The sequence below is a fragment of the Aedes aegypti genome, chromosome 3 (genome assembly GCF_002204515.2).
Source record: "Aedes aegypti strain LVP_AGWG chromosome 3, AaegL5.0 Primary Assembly, whole genome shotgun sequence".
NCBI lineage: Eukaryota > Metazoa > Arthropoda > Insecta > Diptera > Culicidae > Aedes > Aedes aegypti.
Genome location: NC_035109.1, coordinates 260,974,565 through 260,989,660, shown reverse-complemented (window position 1 = coordinate 260,989,660; position 15,096 = coordinate 260,974,565). Strand labels below are relative to the sequence as shown.

Sequence of the window (15,096 nt, the reverse complement as noted above, 5' to 3'; positions counted from 1 at the left end):
TAGAAAAGTTTTAAAATCCCATATCTTTCTTACGGTATTCCTTAGCCAAGTGGTTAGAGTCCGCGGCTACAAAGCAAAGCCATGCTGAAGGTGTCTGGGTTCGAATCCCGATCAGTGTAAGATCTTTTCGTAATGGAAATATCCTTTAATTCTCTGGGCATATAGTATCATCGTTTTTACCACACGATATACGAATGCGAAAATAGCAACTTTGGCAAAGACAGCTTTCAGTTAATAAATGTGGAAGTGTTCTTTGAACACCAAGGCTGAGAAGCAGGCTATGTCCCAGTGAGGATGTATTGCAAAGAAGAAGAAGATGGTGGCCCGAAGACGATGTAAGTTTAAATGGTAATTACTATAGATTAATCCAATGTTTGTTTTGCGAGTTTGAAGACGTTTATGAATGTGTGCTTAAATATGTGAAATTCACAAAGTGTTTCATTTTCTTCAGTCGTCTGTGGATCTCCAGTTTGGCGGAGGATTACGATAATCATTCATTAAATGTTATAACTTATTGGTAAAGAGCGGTTTAATATTATATCAGCTAATTACACACATACAGCAGTTACTACTGAAACTTATTTAAAATCTGGATTCAAACTCAAAAGAGATCCAAACTTTTTTGTTTATCGTAATTATCGACTGGTTGGAGCATGCGGTGGAGTAGCGTATAAAACATCAAGCCTTATCAATGCATTGGACAGCAAGTTAATTTGCTTCAAACTGACTTGCGGAAATTGACTCGCAATAAGTCAAAAAAAAAAAATTGTCATTGGAGACTTTAATGCAAAACATCGCTCATGGAATACTTTGCAAAGCAATTCCAATGGCAGAATTTTATTTGACGAGTGCTCTTCAAGATATTTCTCAATGCAATACCCTGATAGCCCTACTTGTTTTTCCACTTCTGCAAACCTTTCCACGATTGTTTTGGTCTTAACCGACTCCAGTCATCTTTGTAGCCATCTGGTCACTCGGGCTGATTTTGATTCTGATCATGTTCTTGTTACATTTCAAATATCCAATGAAGCGATTCTCAATTCTATCAGCTCCACTTTCAATTATTGACGAGCGAACTGGAATACATATGGACATACATCGATAGTTATCTTGATATTCACATTTCTTTGCGAACGCAACTTGATATTGACAATGCTCTCGAAACATTAACTAATTCGAATCCATGATTATAGACGATGATCTTAAACTCTTGATCCATCTTGAAAACGTGAGGACAAGGCAATTTCACCGCACTCGCGATTCTGCTATGAAAATTATATGTCAGGATCTGTAGAAAAAAAATTAAACAACGTTTCACTCAATGAGGAAATAAAAATTTTGATGATAAAATTTCTCAAATGAACCCTGGCTTTAAGATATTATCTTAAATTTCGAAAAAAAAACTTGGCAACCAATTCCGGAATTGAAAGAGGAAAACAAATGATTACTGATGGTGAAAAATTCAAAAACTTGCTATGCAGTTTGAAAGCGCGCATAACTTTAATTCAGAACGCACTAGTCGAGGGTGCCGCTTATTTTTCGAAAGTTCTCAAAACCAAAAATTCGAGTACTCTTCTGAATTCAAATCTCATAAAATGGGAAACCTCAGATTTTCCAAAAATCCAAAAATATTAAGATTTTAAGGAGGCGCAAGCGACTTGAAGGGTAATTTTCAAGTTATGAAATATGGCTTTGTTATTTTCCAACCAATTTTTAGGCTTAATCTAATTTATGAAAAGGTTGTGGAATTTCAAATATGTCTAGAATCAAAACTAGTCTTAGTTGATATAATATATTAAGTAGTATTCTCCAAATTTTTCCACTTTTTACTAAAAAAAAAACATTTTTGTTTGACCATAACGTTCTTGAATACTTCATCGATTTCAAATCTTTTCAAATGTTTTTGAAGCAAATTTACTATTTTTTTAATTGTGGGAGCAACAAAATAATTTAAAAAATAGTTTTAATTTAGTTTTTTTTTCAAAAAAAAAAAAACTGTACAAAAAACATGAATTTTTAATATAAAATATCATATTTTTCAAATTCGTATCAGTTAAACGTTAAAACTTAAGCTGAAACTGGTTTTTCTCATTTGTTTTACCTTCAAAAAAGTTTTAGAAGTTATTTTCCATAAATTTTAAAAGAAAATGTTTTTGAATTTTTTAAAAAAATATTTGTATTTCTTAACTCGTAGTTATAACAAGATGCTCTATAAAACTTCAGTAAAGCATCTAAAAGAGTAAACATATAATTCCCGGCAAAAGCAAAAATAATTCTAAGATTTTTTTCCATTAAAACATTATGTGTTTGGTTTGTCAACAACTAAGTCAAACGAATTTCATAATAAAATTTGTGGTATACACAGTATTTTTTTTACGTAAAAGGAGGAAAATTTTGGAGAAAACTACCTTTAACTAACGCTAGTTTTGATATAAGACAAATTTGGTACTTTACAAAGCTTTCATAAATTCATTATGAAGAGAATTATGCTAAATGTGCTTTGCAACATGAGATGGGTGGTATTTGTAAAAATAACTGCATGGTAGTGGGTCAAGCTGATTATTGTTTTTTTTTTCAAGAAAAATTTAACAAGATACAACTTTTTTCTCTTTATCCTCATTCTTCTGCTTTTTTAAGGCTATACATTCCATCTTAGAAAGAGCCTTCTTCTCTGCTTGTTCATATAAACATTTTCAAAGATAACTGGGAGCTTTTTTGCCAAGGTATTTTTTGCATTTTTGGCCAAACCCAATTGGCGATTGAATGTGGGGTTATGTTGCGAAAGTTTTGCAAACTCAAATTAATATTTACTGTGCATCGAATTGCCAAAATCTTATGAGTAAAATAATTGTGTGGTTTGCTTCTAAAGTTATCAATACCAACATCGACTGGGATTTCACTAATCACCATTCTAGAACAGCGCCGTGTTCACCATTTAGCTTTGCTTTAGATCACGAATAGACTGACACTAAGCTAAACTTAAGTTCTAGTGTTTTGTTTAGTAATTCCAAATAAATTTATCAAAATCACAAATGGGTACAAACTCCAAGAAAAGCATTAATAAATTGGAACCTTTTGATTAGAAACTTGTTTGTTAAGTTTAATGAATAAGCGTATTGCAGTTGGTATACAACTCTTAAGGCAGCGTCCATTTATTATGTAACGCTAAAATTGGACATTTTTGACCCCCTCTCCCCCCTCCGTAACGCTTTTTGTATGAAAAATTTCAAATTTTTGTATGAGCCGTAACGCTTGAGCCTACTCCCCCCCCTCCCCCTAGAGCGTTACGTAAGTTGTGGATGCCGCCTAATTAACCTTTTGGTCTGAATGTGGGAAGGGGTGCGTGTCGGCCCAAAGATCAAGATTCCTGCAAATTTGGGATGGGAACGTTCAGTATCAACAATTTTTCAAATTGACAGCTATTTCAGCCTTCTTCCCTCTTCTCCAATGCAAACTTATTGTATGAAGATTCCAATCTTTTTTTAGTATATTGCTAAATTTTACTGGGCCTCTTCTCCTACCCCTTGGATCAGGACCTAATCAATGGTTGTTTGCTATAATCTGTACAATGCTATCGAGTATGAGAGGTGAAAGATTATGTCCAAAATATGACGGTAGACCCCGTCATCTTAATAAAAATAAAATAAACTTGATCATGTACCTTGCCGCTTCCCAAACATTCTTGAATTTATTCCCAGGTGCATCCCTTATACCAAAGAGCTAAATATATATGTCTATTACATTTATATTGAGATTTCTACAGGGTGTTCGCAAATTATCCGTACAAACTTTGAAGCCATGGCTCTATACAATCAAGCATAATAAATTAAATATTCTTGCATGGTTTTAAACATTGGCTTATTCTATTCTTAAGAAATAAGTATGACACATTTCCGACTTCAAATAATTGCAAAAACAAACCAAATGTATTGAGGTATCTTAAAGGGAGCTGTTTTTCGAGCTTTATGACGGAAGCGAAATGTCCATAGAACTCACTGGATTTGAACCATACAATTTTCTATTTTCAGTCTAACTTGAAGTCACTAACCTGTAGATTACTTCAAACAATAATAAGACATTTGGATTCATCTCTTTTAGGTTTTAGGGATAACACATTTCCAGTATAACTAGCGGCCCTCGGGAAAAACGTCTCCGAAAAATTTAAATTCGCCTATCTCAGTAACAAGCAATCATTTCGAAATTTTTTAATGTTGTTTTTTGTGTTAACATATAGATGCATTATAAAAGGTACATCATTGATAAGCGGATAGGAAGGAGTCAAACCTTATTGAATCGAATCAGACATGACACCTACCATGTATCGCTCAATACTAACATAATGTCGAAAAATTAACTGTGAGGATATTGAAAAACATTTCAATTGCTTCAAAATAAGTTTTAAGTTTATATTCTAAGAAGTTAAAAAAAATTGATACAAACGGAATGTTGTTGACAAAATCGGAACGTGATAAAACGGATCATACCTGTAACAAAATTTCTGATAATCACTTAAGCGAAACGAATGGAAAAGTTAAGAGTATTTGTATGACACTTCATGTCAGGTCAGAACTATTTTCGTTGAAAGCGATAACAATTGAAGCTTTATTTTCGATTATTAAAAATCGATGAGATTGTAGCAATCTGTTCTATGATCATTATTTGATGAAATTTTAAAAAGACTTTCGATTATTGTAAAACAGGATAGCTTTGATAGTTTTTGGAAGAAAATCGTAATATTTCTGCATTTTGTTTTATAAATTTTTATTTTAAATGTTTAAAGCAAGTAGTTGTATCTTTGTTCTTGATTGCATTTTGAGAGAAACTCAAAATTTCTCATACAATCAAAAGACGATATTCGGTTTAGAAATGACTTTGATAGTGGATTTGTAAACACATGGAAATCAACAAATAAAATACTGTTTGACATCATTGCAGTTGGAACTGGATTGCAGAATGATAATGGAGAATGTGGATTTAATGCATTGAAAGCACAATATTATTAGAAAAAAATACCTACAAAACAATAAAAGTGTATAAGATTTTTTTAAAAATTATACTTCAGAATAGATACTTATCGATTCGAAGTATATAGGGCGTTCCACATGTCTAGGCGTTAAACGTTATGTGGAAATTAATGGCTTTAATTACAAAAATGGCCCCAGTTCTACCATAACTAGGCTATCAAGAATAAGTGACAGTCTTTGAGACTTCACATAATAGTGCTCATAGAATCGATTGTATTTAAGCGTTTTGGAAGTGCTATTTTTTATATTTGGAGGTTAGGAACTGAAATTATCTGCGAAAACATTGGCATAAGAACTATCTTTGATATTTCTATTCGCGATTAGCGCATACACACTTTTTGGTATCTTCCTTCACAGGACAGACGTTCTTAGCGTGAGAAGAACCTCCGCAAATCATACATTTAGCATCCATGTGATAAAATCTTGTACCAAGACCTCACTTTTGGCACCGACGGCACTGAGTGGGGCACTGAAAAATTCCTCCAGGTTTCTGGATATGCTCCAATGTTTGTGTGACATCGAACATAAGTCTTGCTCTTTGTAAAGCTTTAATATTATTTACATCACTTTTGTTAAAGCTGATTTAGGCATAGTTATTTATGTAAACACTTTTTCAATTAAGACCTTCCATCCTTATTTTTTCCATAATGTGATAATGATAACCAAAATTGTATTCTGCGTTCAGAACAGTTGGAAAATTTTCCCACCCCAAACGATCCCTAACTGCATACATACTTCGAAGAAACACTTGATTTGAAGCAGCGTGCTGTACATTCAAAAATGGTTTCTGAAAGTAATGCCACGCTTGTATTGTACACAAAAAGTGTGCTTTTAAGTTGGTGTTTGAATTACATGATGTACTTGCTCTCAGGTTTGAAGTTGAACCGAAAAAGCCTCCCAGACAATCCCATATTTGGCAACATTCCAGATTTGGCAACATAAAATTCACGCCTTATTTCCGAAATCGGTAAAACACTATATGTTTGATTGTTTACTGTGTTTTTTTACATAGTTTTACATTGGCGTAGCCAGGATTTTTTTTTCTGGAGGGGGTTTAAGGCGGGCCTAGCAAATACTTGTTTTACAAATGTAATATCGGTCGCAATAATCACGAATTTCACAAATTTCACAGTTTTGACAATTTTGTATTGATTTTAATTATTTGTAATTTTGTCGCTACGAAAAACATTCATTATTTTTGTGTAATCCAGGTAATAATCCTTCAAGAATTCTAGCAAAAAAACAAACAATTGTTATTCTTCCAGAAACTTTTAAGGTATTCAGCCATGTGTTTTGAAGAGATTCTTCTGTGAATTCCTAGGGGAATTTTCTCATGAATTATTTTTGTACTTTTCAGTTCTTTCTTTAAGAACTCCATTACCAGTATTCTCATGAAAAATCATTCCCAGATTTTCTGATCTCACCAGAAAATTTCTCGAAGACTCTTTATTGAATTGCTTGAATATCTCTTGAAGAATTCCGCCAGAGAATGCATTGGAAACTATTTCAATCATTTCTCCTGAAAGGGCCTCTACGTATTTATTACATTTAAATTCCAACTGTTCAGGAATTACTGAGGATTTCTCCAGAAAAATAGTACAAAAAATTCTAGGAGTCTCACCAAAATTGCCTTCAAGATCACCAAGCAAAGATTCATTCCACGAATTCTTCTGCAAGTTCGCCAACAGTGCTTTTGCTTTGCTTTTGAAGTTTTTCCTAAAGCACTACATGACTGTTAGTCCAAGTTCCCCCGTATAAGAAGGAAAAAATATCTTTTGACGGCATTCAAAAGACAAAATAGAACTGTAAATTATATCAAAAATTACAGATGTGTTATTTTTGTAACTTTTATAAAATGCCTTGAAAAAGTTCTTCAGAAAAACAAATGATTTTTATTACAAAAACTCCAAAAACTTTTGAACTAAAATAGATATCATCAATCTTTTTGCATGTAAATTTGCGTTCTGTTGATTTCTAAAAATCGTTCATTGACGGCTTTGACGAGAAGTTAATATTAAAAACACTAGAGCTGAAAAAGTTATTTTTGTCGGACCACCCTACATTAATTGGGGAAAAATACTCTAGATTGGTCAAATTTTGAGCTACTGAAAATCTTGTTTTGGCAAAGTTGATCAAAATTGAAGTTCTATTACTTTGCGCAAGAGTATATACCATGTTTTTGCAAATAAAAAAGTTGATTATATTATTTATGTGATATTGTGGACCACCCTAGTTTTAAAGAACACAGTAGGAAAGCTTAAATTTTTATAAACAATTTTGTACAAGATCATTTTTGTCTAAAGTTTCATTTTCATGCTCAAAATGCAAAATAATTAAAAAAATCATACGATGAAAATCTTCGAAACAGTTTTACAGCACTATCTTTTTATTTTAGATTTCTCGTCAAAGTCGTCTATGAATGATCTTTAGAACTTAAAAAACTAAAATTCATGCAAAAATATTGATGATATTTATTTTAGTTCAAAAGATATTGAAGTTTTGTGCTGCAAAAAGCCCTAAATGTCATTTTTTTTAGGAAATTGCGAGGGAAAACTGAACTTTTGAAAGATTAAGTAACATTTTTTAGATAAATCCAGGAACATTCTCCGGAATCAATTTGCCAGTTAAAAGTAGACTAGGAATGAATATCCACCAGGAGAATTTCGCTTGGAAATCATGAACGAGTCTCACGATATTATTTGACTAATTTCCAAATGATAGGCAAAAGGCCCAGATAGCCGTAGCAGTAAACGCGCAGCTATTCAGCAAGACCAAGCTGAGGGTCGTGGGTTCGAATCCCACCGGTCGAGGATCTTTTCGGGTTGGAAATTTTCTCGACTTCCCAGGGCATAGAGTATCTTCGTTCCTGCCACACGATATACGCATGCAAAAATGGTCATTGGCACAGTAAGCTCTCAGTTAATAACTGTGGAAGTGCTCATAAGAACACTAAGCTGAGAAGCAGGCTCTGTCCCAGTAGGGACGTAATGCCAGGAAGAAGAAGAAGGCAAAAGTTTTAAAACCACCCTTCAATATTATTTGAGGAATTTGATCATACTTGCATAGTCAAAATCAAAGAGAGAATTTATTACTGGAATAAAACACTATGGTCGATTTTGTAACATTTTTTCACTCAAACTTGGCCATGCCGAAATTCTTTGAAAGGTAAACCTTATTTTCGACAAAAATACCCGATATTTATTGTCTGAGAAATTTGTTTAGTAATTTTGTCTAATCTTTGAATTATTTATCGAACATTTTAGGGAGCATTAAATAATGCGACTACTGAAAAGATTTTTGTCAATAACAAGAGTCATCTACATTGATGCAGAAGATTTTGCTTCATGCTACACAGTAGTTTTTTTATACAGTTAACTCTCCCTTCCTCGATATTGAAAGGACCATCGAGTTAGGGAGGTATCGAGTTGCAGAACACAAAACCAGTGAAACTGCGATCCAAGGGACCATCGAGGTAGCCATGAAAACCAACTTTTACTATGGTTCTCTAACTCGATATCGAGATACGGAATATCGAGTAAGGGAGAGTTAACTGTATTTATTTTTACTATCAAAAATTCTGGGGGGGGGGGTCCGCTGGATGATTCCGGAGGGGCCAAATCACCTAAAATATGATTTCATTGGCACAAGATGAAATGTTAATAAAAAAACACATTTTCATTTAGCCTAAATATGTTTTCAAAGTCTTAGCCTGAATATATTATTAAAGTAAACAAAAATAATGCTCAGCTAAAGTTATATAACATAATTTAAACTGAAATTGAAGTTTCTGGAATCTATGCTGAAATGTTTAGTCGAAAAATCAATCGAATAATGCTCTAGTATATTTTAAATTAAAGTGTGTTCATTTATATAGTTAATTGTTTTAAGGTGGTGCTATTTTGATTTTGCTAGGTGTATTAGGGGACGATTCTGAAAACAATATTGAGGTCATGGAGGCAATAGATCAATTAGTGTGGCAACATTGAATCAAATGAACTGTAAAAGGTTGTTACTTTATATTTCTCTTCCAATCTTAAGCATGTATTTCCAATCAAAGGGTTTTAGCAAGAAGAATCAACTTATGAACTAAGCCCCAAATAAGTACTATAAGAGAAAATCTATCGCCGGTATAGGTCAATCTGTTTTAAAGTCAAATGCTTTCAAATTGGTGGTACTTCAAACAAATCTTGATTTATTTTGCAAAGGTGTGTTGTTCGGGCATGCTGTTAAGTTCCAATAGGCATCGTACAAATTACGTACGTAGCGCATGAAATGGGGGATTGAGTTTAAGCTTATTGTTACAATTGAGGGTACTGAAAACCGTTACGAAACATTTTTTTTTTTGCGATTGCAAAAATCAAACGTCCCGGTATACAAAGTGCGTGTCCTAGACGAAGAAAAGAGGTTTTTTCATTTGAGACAAAAAAACAAAGAAAAACATTGTCGAAGTGCAGTTTGCTTTTTCTAATAATATCTTGAAATAGGGTGGTAAATGGGAGGTGGATGTCTTGAATGAGCGTTACGTTATAAGAGGGTAGGGTGTTCGGTGAAACGTTATACATTTTTAACGATACGCAATTTGTGTGCCATACCATATCAGAATGATATGTTAAAGCATTATGAATAATAAGAACAAATATTCCTAAAGTGACGTTCAGGGGCAACAAAATTTTACTGTTTTTTTTTAATTATTTACGTATAATTTTCATACCCTGTAGTCAATCAATAAAAAATGATAGTTTTCACCGTACCTACTACCGGGCCCGGAGATAGCGTGGTTTATGGATGGCTCCTCTAGCCAGCTGTATCAATTTGTGTTCGATTCAATCTGCAGGTAAATAGATCTCAAGCCAATCAATGTCACAACAGTAGGTATCTCAACTGCACGAAACCCCATCAAAGCAGCAGCGCAACGTTTCTTGGCAAAGGTGTGGTTCCTGATCGGAATGTCATGCTGTCGTAAGTTGTTGTCGTTGTTCGTAGGACCACTGCAACTGATTAAATTGTGTCAACCTTGAGTCTGCCAAGGCTCTTGATGTTTTATTTTCCATTTTTACCGCAAACCACACTCGCTTACACACATCCATAGAGCGGTACATACACTTATCACCCCCAGGTGAGTGGTTTTTTTTCTGCTGCTTGCTTCTGCTTCTACAAGATGTTGCCAGAGCTGGATGCTTGTTTGTCTCCTCAACAAAAAATAATGATGTGGTCCAGAAAGAAGGGAGACAGCACAAGCAAGTCAATCTGGCCATCGACAAACCACTTTTCTGGGGGCTCCACTCATTCACACATACCCAACCGTGATGGGGGAAGGAAACCCCGACTCACAGTGAGTGGCTTCATAGACAAAATCAAATTTCATGTTATGTTTTAGGGATATTCTTAGAATGTCCTAATTTACTAAATAAATGCTTTATTGAAAATAAACTTGATGTTATCGATGTACAGCGTAGCGTCACGTCGTTGCCAGGCGAAGATCTCCATCTTCGTCGGTCTTGGGAGATATTTCTCCAGTTGCCCCGAACGTTTAAGGTCACCAGGTCTACTGCGTACAGTCAAGCGTATTCTTGATGTTCCAGGAAATCAAATCGCTGACCTCCACTTGGTTCCCTGCTGAATATTATTTTCGCAATATTTTCTTCCGACGTTTGCATTAAGGTGTTTATAGAACGAAGCCACACCTCAAATTTTCAAGTGCACAAGACTTGAGAACCAAACAGCCCTCCGCATTAAAAATCTATCCCATTGGTCACCACCAGCAAACAAGCAAGTTGATTGGTTTTCAACGCGAACTGTTGTGAGATACTCTCGTCTTGTGCATTTGAAAATTCAAAGTTTGGCTTCGTTTTATAATCACCTTAAGTGACCAGCCCACTGAAGTACGGATCACTACTCTACACGCCTAATAATATTCGCTATAACTATCAACTATTAAGTGACTTGATAGCTTAGTTGGTAAAGCACTCGTCTACCATATAATAGTCGTGGATTTGAGAGTACTTGGCGGTACTTTTTGTTTCCTCATTTGAATCAAAGAGCCTGTGCTAGAGACTGCTTCGATTTGGTGTCCGGAAAATTTGTCTAATGCCTCGAACTGATTGCTCATTTCGATGCAATTTTCAACATTATCCATTTCACACTTGGAAAAAACGCGCATTCCGGAGAAACGTCCTTTCTCCTTGGCGCATCCAAAAGGCAATGAGTTAATGTTACTTCTTATGTATTATAACAAAAACATTTTTTGAATTTTGTTTACTAAATTTTTACTCAAAGTTGTGACATTTTTTCAAAACATACACAGCTAAACATGGCTTATTTTCTCAGCATTGGATCGACCAAAATTTTAAATTAATGCGTCATTAGAACCGTAGTCTCATATTTCATAAAAGCATTAGCGAACTTTTGACGGTTAAATCTGAAAATTATTTGACATTAAATAGGCATTCATGTCATCGTGTAAAGGTTTGGGTTCACCCATTATAGCAGGTAGTATGGCTGAAGGGTCAAAATTTTCAAATACCCTTTTCGTAGAACAAAATTTGTCCAAAATTTGAAGCTGTAAGATGATTTTGAATCATCGAATTAAATTTTCAAGCGAATATAAGATATCCGAATGTTTTAGTAAAAAGATACTGTGTTTTTTGAAAAGGTAAACATGATTAGATAAGTACAAACGTATTTACAAGTATCATAACTAACAAACAAATAAGTATGTTTTGTATCACAAGTTGTACTGCACAGAAAAAAAGCTAAATTTCAATGAAGTGTAAAATGAAGAAGTCTGTAAAAAATACTTATTTCATGTACACAATCATGGGTGAAATGACAATTATGACGGCTTACCCGCCGATTGATAAATAGACACACATAAAGTTCATAGACACAAGAGCCATTTTGGGCTTATTTAGATACAAAATTATGAAAAATAATGGAATCGTTTTTGTGGGCTTCGACCCACGATATGTTCATGTGTTTTCAATCGGGCATGTTAATATAACAAAAAATAAATAAATCATAAAATTTTCTTCATGTCTGACTTTTGACTTTTTATGCTTCTTTGGGGCCGTCCATAAATGACGTAGCATTTTTTCGCTGATTTTTTACACCCCCCTCCCCCTCGTAGCATTTAGTCACAAATGCTGATACCCCCCTTGGAAAATACGTAGCATATAAAGCCCCCCATTGTTTTTTTTATTTATTTTCCTCAGCTTAAACGAAACATTAGAATCCTGAAATTCAAAACAAAGTCTGACGAATGATAGTTCGATAGAATCAATAGAAAAACAGTTTAAGCTAACTTATTTCCTGTTTAAGTTACATAATTGTGGTTCTCAGTTTTTTTTAATTTGGTTAAATTTAGGTTACATTTTATTTGTAGTACTTTCGCTTTTGATACAACCTAAAACAAGTTTACAGCTGAAAATGTAAGAAAAAAAATAGATTCGGAATAATAAAACTAACAGCTATGAGTAAGGGTTCAGAATATTTTATAATATATTAATCAAAATTTTTGTTATATTAGAGGAATTTATAAATTATTCGTGGTTAAGAAACAGGTTTCAGTGAATATGATCAACAAAATACCTTTATTTAGAAAGGATCTACAGTCATTATTCTCTAGATTTATCATTGTATTATTAGGAATGTTTCAAAAATCAGCGATTTTCAATTTCAATATTTCAACTAAATTTTGTTATCGCCACCCATACTGAAATATTCTTACACAACTCATAATGAAACAATGATTTAATAAAAATGCTCTTTTTCTGAATTATCGAGTGATTTAGACAACTTAATGATAGGACAATTAACAAATTACGGATAACACTCGAATTTGTTGTCATGATTATTATACAGGCTGTTCCATCAAGAGCATTGATATATCAAAACAAATCGTTGAGTTGGCTGAATGGAGATCTCCTGCAACATTAAACGCACTGAATAAATATCTTGTTTTATTATACTAACGTTAATATTTGCCTAAATGAGAATATTATATTCTTTTGCGGAACAAAGCTCCAACAGAAAATATGAATTAAACAAAATCGGTTGATTCTTTGTCTTGTTAACAAATGAAAAAGCAAAACTTTACAAGTCGATAGAGCATAGATATTTCCTTATCTTATTAAACTTTTGATTTGTTTATTTATAAATAAAATAGTTTGGAAACTAAGGCAATATTATATTCACATAACTATTTAAAGCTTCATAAAATCTGCTTGATTGTCAGAAAAAATAGAAAATTATAAATTCTGTCATATTAATAATTTGCAGCTGGATCATACTTTTATAACTGAAGTTCAATAATTCAGACAAAGAAGTTTGTTAAAAAAAATACTGTTTGTCATTTTTTTCAGCGCTATTCGTTTTACTTGAATTATTCAAAATGCTACGTCCACAAGTTGGAACCCCTCCCTCCTCACCGTCACTCATCGTCACAAATTCGTGAAGACCCCCCTCCCCCCAAAATGCTACGTCATTTATGGACGACCCCTTTGAAAGCTGGAATGCAAAACAGTATGGATATATTTTTCTTGCAAACATAGAAATTCCCTCCAATGCTTCAAAAACTCAAGTTTTAATATTCTCACATAAACCAAAAGCCCTTTATTTGAAACCACCAAATAGACATGTTGTTATAATGAGAGGAGTTCTGAAAAATCGGTCAGATGAAATTAAGTATTCGGGACTCATGCTAGTTGAGAAATTGACTTCCAAAAAACACAATGAGGACATTCAAGCCAAATGTAACAAATATGTGAAATGTCTTTATTCACTTATTTATAGGAAATCGAAACTTAATCTTAAGAACACGTTTTTGATCTCCAAAGAAATGTTGTATGTTTACCAATATGGACTAGCTGTTGCAATACCAGGAAGAAAGCTCTGTAGAGGATTTAAAATGAAATATTGGAAACTATTCTGAAAGCCCCATCCTGTTATAGTAATGTGTTACATAGAGCACACATGATTGAAACATTGGAACAATGTCGAATAAAATTATTAATCAATCTTGAGAACAATTGTTGTAATCTTCTAATGTCACGATAATCGCTGTATGTATTTAGGCGACGTTAGGTTAATTCTATTGAAGTGCGTTTTTTTTTATTTTATAACTAGTAGAATTCAATTTACATGTAAAACAATCAAAACTGCTACGGCCAATGAAATAAAATATGTTGTTAACAAAATGTTAATAAAAGCATGATTTTGTTTTACCAAATAAGGATGATAGTGTTACCTAACATAGAACATCTAGATATAAGATACGAGTGAAATGTTTGATATGATACTTATATATGAACATGAAAATGAAAACTATAACTGCTTTAAATGCATATCATTTGTAATCTCTTGTGCCAGAAATATGCATGGCATCCTGAAATTTGCTTTATATCTGAATATATATCAAAACTTGAGTTGAAAAATAAAACGAATAAGATTTTTTTCTGCTCTATTTTATAATGTACGTATTTGACTTGACACTACATATTTTTTACCTTTTTCTATTTTATTTGGTATCCAATTGTTTCTTTGTGTCACTTTCACATACGATTTATTTTTAATATTTTTTCTTTTGTATTTTATAAAAAAATCCACAATTTGATAAATTTCATCTTCACTAGTTTCATTCAAATCTTATCATTTCACAGTGTTCTTCTCCACTGAATTTTCATTTTCATATATACTCGCGTTCCAAAAAAATATTTTTCACCGAACTTTCACTAATTTATTGCGGATCTGAAAATTGTTATCCAATTAAAACCGCCAAAATACAGATTTAACGCTGTATGTTGAACACCGCGTAGGAACAACCGATAGTCCAAACGTGCGCACCATCCACAGCTTTTCCGACAAACCGTCCGTACCGTAGCGCATCCGAAGAGCGAATAAAAGACACATCTTGAGATATTGGAGTCGGTACCACCTCGGGCGCATCTGCAGCACGGTACGGTTTTTCGGCCGGACCGAGTATGTGCCGATTCCCAGTCAAACAGTCCGAATTTAATTTTCCATGGTTTATACTTTATCTTGTTTCATCCTTGCGGCTTGCGCGCTTGTCGGTGGG

At 33.5% G+C, this 15,096-nt stretch overlaps 1 protein-coding gene across 1 annotated transcript in view; it reads right to left on the bottom strand.

The window, feature by feature from the left end:
* Positions 1–14,546, bottom strand: part of LOC5571127 — a 74,297-nt gene extending 59,751 nt beyond the window's left edge. Inside the window, exon 1 of the mRNA XM_021853302.1 lies at positions 14,528–14,546. The gene's annotated coding sequence lies outside the window, so the exon portion shown is untranslated. The remainder of the gene's footprint in view (positions 1–14,527) is intronic.
* Positions 14,547–15,096: the final 550 nt, after the last annotated feature.